This window comes from Acomys russatus, unplaced genomic scaffold (genome assembly GCF_903995435.1).
Source record: "Acomys russatus unplaced genomic scaffold, mAcoRus1.1, whole genome shotgun sequence".
NCBI lineage: Eukaryota > Metazoa > Chordata > Mammalia > Rodentia > Muridae > Acomys > Acomys russatus.
In genome coordinates this window covers 151175-157174 of record NW_026131851.1, presented here as the reverse complement: position 1 = coordinate 157174, position 6000 = coordinate 151175, and the positions used below count along the sequence as shown (strand labels likewise).

Sequence of the window (6000 nt, the reverse complement as noted above, 5' to 3'; positions counted from 1 at the left end):
TGTTATCAGCATTTATGGAGAACAACCACTGGCTTTGTCAAATTGCCTGAGATACTCAGAGATTCCCAGGAGTAGCATTGTCCCTGCTTGCTTCTCCAGTAATGTCCATCACTCCCAATCCAGTTGTTTGCTGTACTGATCATTAAAATAATTTGGATCTTCTGCTGTGGGGATTTGAGACAAAAGACTGAGTAGAATCATAGCACTCAACCACTTGGTTTAGGTAACAGACATGTTTCATCTTTATAAAATAAACATAGATGGCCCCTATGTACTAACTTAGAGGAGGCTTCAATTGCATAACAGGAAGTCATGGCTCTGAAGCGCAAGAGTGAAGAGGAGAACCCCACAGGATAGCACGAAATGGTGTGCCCCTCCAAACATCCTGCAATGTAGAAGGGAGGCACAGAGCTGAGAATGAGGCTGAAATACTGTACAGCTGCTACCTGAGGCTGTGTCAATGTGATCTCCGAGCACAGTAGTGGGTGCAGTGTCTGCAGTGTCTACACGGGTGATCTTGATGAAACTTGGTTTTTGGAGGTGTCCTTGGAGATTGTGAGCCAGCTCTTCAGGACGGTTGTAGTACTTATCATCATTCCACAAAATGTTAGCCAGCCACTCCAGACCCTTCCCTAAGGGCTGATGGATCCCAGCCCACACCTATATAAGAAGTTCTCAGTGAAAACCCAGAGAAAGTACAGGTCAGACTGAGGGTCTGGGAGGGCTGCAAGAGCCCAGGGGCCAGACTCTTTCAGAGTAACCTGGGAAAGGACATCTGTGGAGAAAATGAAAAATCAGAAGGTAAGGTTGGAATAGGGTGAGGATATGGAAGGTCCTCCCTTAGAAAGCCTTGGCACTCACATGCAGGCACAAGCAGCAGCAGGAATGAGGAAGTTAGCCTGTCCATGGCTGCACACCAGTGAGTACCCTGGTCCAGCTTTGGCTTTCCAACCCTGGGTTGGGTGGAGCCAAGAGAGATTTGCATTTCCTCAACAGGTCATGGCTCTGATTCTAGACTTAAGTGTTAGGACTGAGGAGGAGCCAGTCTGTGATGAGAAGCACAGGAGCCCTCAGGGGAGCTCACCTCTGCTCCATTGTTGGCTATGCAGGGCAGGGAAAGACTTCCCTCACAGACTCTCTTAGTTTTTGTTTCTTTTTATCCATACTTTGTAAACTGCATACTTTGCAGAAAATTGTCCAGGCCCCCGCTGAGGGCCTCCAGAAGCCAGGCTTGGCTGCTTCACGTTTTGCACTAGGGCTCCCCCTCCATCTTTCCCTGGGTAACCCCTCTTCAGCTCTTCAGTTTCCCTGAGTGTCACACCCTGTGGTCCCTAAAGGGGGTGCTCTGGTCTTCAGCCAGTGCTTCCTGCCTCTCTATACATCCTGACAGCAACACCTCAGGACACCAGAGCACCTGAGGCTAAATCTCCACATCCCTGGGGCCTGAGATCAGACTCCTGGAGAAACTGAGAAGCCTAGCCCTTGGAGAAGGCAGCTGCACCTGAGGCCTCAGTTATGGCTGCAGCTCACCGGGACTCACAGGGAAGGAGGCATGTTTAGCTGGAGTTAGTCTGTGAGCTCCAGCAGTGCCATCTTTGTGGCAACAACGTATAAACTATTCATTAATCCAAGGCTGGGAGCTTTACACGGTCTCACTTTGGCAGGCAGGGACTTGAACTAGAAATCTGACCCCCTTAGTATATAAGTTCATAGTTTAGTTAAGGAAAATTGCTTTGTTAGCTTAGAGTTCAAGTCTGTGTAAACCCTTAGGGCTTCAGTGAACAGGCTTCTCCCACATACTTCACTAATTGTAAAACAGCCAGTTCCAGACTCTATCTGTTACAATATCCATCTACATCTCCTCTGTGGGACCACTCCCCGGTTTATGCTAATTTTATGTGAAAAGAATGAATAAAACTGCACCAATCTCTAGGCTTCCTCCAAGTGCTGGACTTGAAATCCCACTGATCCTCACTCTGGAATTCTCTGGTCTAGAAAGTTCCGCCCCTTTAAAAAAAATCTTATACAAAGGCTGTGTTTGCCCAGTTCTCTGCTGTCTTCACCTTGGAACAGAGGCATCCACACCTGGATTTCTCCCTTCAAGAAATTTATATTAAGGGATTTACTGCCTTATATGACTCTCTCAAGAAGAGAAGAAGCAGAGAAGGGTGAGCTCTGGCTCCAAAGCTTCTCAGCTCCTCAGGGATTGGGGTAACCCTCCCCTGGGAGCTACAGAGTCTCTGCTGAGGAGACCTTCTCTCAGAGCTGTGTGATTCCTGGGCTCCTGTATCTCAGGATACCCTTCCCTTGGGACAGGGTCTCACCTCAGAGCTGGGATTCCTTCCCAGGAATTGTGGGTTTGCTGGACACTTTCTCACCCAAAAGGAAGGTCAGCACCCATAGAGAGTAGCTAACTGAAGACCAGAGTTATCAGAAAAATAAACCCTTCTGACAAGTGCTGTATAGAAGGAGCAAGATGAAGGGTCCTGACTCTGTTCTCTCATCCAGGGATTGTCACCTGTGTTTTGGCATGGAGGACATGAGAAGAGCTCGAAGCATTGGTTTTTCTCCAGACTTCATGATGCTCTGTGCCTGGGCCAGAGGTGTCCTCCTGTGTGAGCCCTGTCAGTACAAATATTCTTTCACAACAAAGAAAAGGGTACAGAGATTGTAGACTTCTTGTATAGTGTGGGCTGGCAGTTATAAACTACAATTTCATGGAAGGGAGTGATATTTCATTGATTTTACTTATCTGTCAATTTCCTGCATCATGTTATTCTGCTTTCTGTGTATTCAATGGCCAGTGCCTTCAGGTTTATACTGCCCTCTATTTGTGACAACTTTAAAACAGCACAAGACAACAAACTATAGAAAGAAAAACATGTTTTCCTTGCTCAGTTCTCTCAGATGCTGAGCATCCTGGAGGAGGGCATAGTGGATGGAGGATGATAGAAGTCAAACATTGGGCCTGGGGATTTTCATAGATGTTAATTCACAATGTATTCCTCTTTGTTCTTGTCACTACTGATGCTTTAGAACTTAGAGAGAATATGGTTTTCCTAACTTTGGGAAACCTTCATAGTGACTTTTTGGTATGAACATGATTAAATATGTGCAAACAAGTCTGAGTGAACTACTGATCTCATCAAGGAAAGACAGACCAAAAACAATCAACCAATTTTTATTAATAAAATATCTTTATATTAAAAACTTTTGAAAGATAAAGATATCAAGATGGGTCTAAATCATGAAATATGACTTTGCCACAAGTTGTAGGAATGCTGTAAAAAGCAGACAAACCCAGAATGCTGAGTGCCAGCTGAGGCACTGGAGCCTTAGGGTAGGATGGGCAGTAAGACCTACACTAACGGGTTTTCTATGTTACAATGATTTTTCAACTGTGATTAAATTATATGTCTGGTAATAGGAGAATATCTAACATTTTGTCCATGATATTAGATTATCATGACAAATCTCTTCAAAGGCAGGCAGTAGGGTGGGTGCACAAGAAGCAAAATATCATGGAATGATCTTGAAACCTGTATAAGCTGTTTGGTTTGTAAGAAAAAACCAAGGACCAGAGATAGGAGAACTACTGGCCCTAAAAATGGGAAAGACAGACAGCAGACTCTTCTCAAGATAGAATAAGCCAGGAACATGGATGTTGATTCTCAGATGAATTGGCCACAGAAGCCATAAAGATGTAGTGTTGTCTTAAGTCTGTGAAATGAGCTTCAGTGGAGGCAGATATTTTTCCTGACTGTTTCCAAAGTTTGCATAATTGTCCTGACTGTTTCAGATGTGTATGGGGTGATTTTAAGTAAGAATAAAAAAGTGAGAGACCAACTCATACAAACATTAGCATGCTTTAATGTAATTCAACAATGTTATATAAATATTGATGTTAAGCATCCTGCCAATGAGGTCTCAAAAATTAGAAAAATCTTCTGAAAATTTGGAGCAGAATAAATCATTTATTCATTAAATTTCACTGAACGGCTTTATAGCCTTCAAAATTCTAGTCCTTGGATATAATCAAAATTACAGTTTATTTAATGGATTTCCAATCAGGCTGTGGACATGACTGGGTCTCCCTATTTATCACAGTGACATGTCACATCAAAAGGTCTGCACTTAGATAAAATGTAGCCTTCAATGCATTATTCAGAAATTTTAAAGCACATGGATTGCAAATGATGGCACTATTTTTATTTATGTGAAGATGTTATATGTTGATGATATAAGTAATGGGATTCAAGATATGCACAGCAGGAAGCAGCAACCAGACACGCCTTTACATGCCATGCAAAGTCAAAATCTGCTGGCAGAGGCAGGATGTAATCTTACGAGATGTAAATGTCATTCAGCTATTAATAATTGAGTTTGTAAAGGAGGAAAAGGAAGTGAATCTCTCATGAGAAGTCATCTTTAATCTCAGTTGTCTGCCACAGAAAGCAGAAATTCTAAGATCCCAACCTTGGACCTGGTTCTTAACAGATAATGAAATGTTCTGGGAAAAATCTGAAAACTAGAAAGGATGTGGTACATACACCTGGGATGTCACACTGTACTAAAGACTCTCATCCCTTAGTACAGTGATGACGCTGATGCAGGTGACATCCAGATGGTTGTGAGCAGATAAAGGTGTCTTTGGCATCCAGGATGGTGTGAGGAACATTGCCTATATTCGTGTGTAAGGAACAGTAATATAGTGTAGTTGTGAGGATGTCACTTCTCTAATACCATGATCCATGATGTCCACGGGGAGTCTGTAATTAATGTACTTTCTTCTAGTCTCTTTTCCTAACTCACACAAATTATATGATAGCTTGATATTTTAAATTTTATTAAAAACATTAGATACACACAAGAAGAGTACTAAAACCCCAAAAATAATGAACACCAGACTACAAAAATATGCCAAGCTTCTCCCTCTCTTCTTTCCTTGAGCTGAGGGGCCTCCCATGACCATGCATGAAACTTGGGACAAGGTCTACTAACTTGCTCAGCAGAACTGCATGGACTCAACAGTGTGGATAGAACATCAAGGCCTGGCCTCCTAAGTTACAATTATGTATGCCAGCTAAGGGAAATCCTCCTGTCACTGGAAAGAAGTTTCAGATAGAGCTACAGATGCTGCTGATGGTGATGATAATGACTGGATGTTTGACACTTCATATTTGAAGTGTAACTTTCACATATGTATGCAATTGATGTCTGTCTTTCCAATGAGGTTCATATGTAATGAATAATACATATATGCGCAATATTACATAACAAAGAGTTCTTACTAAACCCCCTTGGAGTCTGGACACAGTAGCTTCATCACATGGATTATATGGTCTCTGGATTTGAATGAGGTTACCAGAGGAGACATTTTAGTCTCCTGGGACTGCCTCACTCTCCAGATGTTTCTCTGAACCAACTACCTTTTCCCTCCTGGTGAAAGATTGATCTACAGCACCCCCTGCTGGTCCTGAGCATCCTCAGATGAGGTTTTTCTGAGCATACTTGGAATCTCCTCTCTGCTTCTCTTACACAGTATATAACATGCGAATCTTTCTAAGACTGGGTTATCACACTAAGGATGATCTTTTCTAGTTCCATCCATTTGCCTGAAAACATCAAGATTCCCTTGTTTTTAATAGTTGAGTAGTATTACTTTGTGTAAATGTACCACAGTTTCTTTATTCATTCTTTGGTTAAGCGACATCAATAGTGTTTCCAGATTTTGGATATCATGAATAAAGTTGCTCTGAGCATAGTTGAACAAATGTCCTTTATGTTTGGTAGAGCATCTTTCATATATATGCATAACAGTGTTATAGCTTGGTATTTGTGGTAGCACTATTCCCAATTTTTGGAGAAAGAGCAAGATGGATTTCCAAAGTGGTTTTACAAATTTGCACTCCCACTCGCAATGGAGGAGTACTCCAATTTCTCCATAACCTCACCACCATGTGCTGTCTCTTGAATTTTTTATCTTACTCATCCTGAAGT

General features: G+C 42.3%; 1 pseudogene; it reads right to left on the bottom strand.

The window, feature by feature from the left end:
• Nucleotides 1–457: 457 nt before the first annotated feature.
• On the bottom strand, nt 458–907 carry LOC127186559 (immunoglobulin heavy variable 2-5-like; annotated as a pseudogene).
• Nucleotides 908–6000: the final 5093 nt, after the last annotated feature.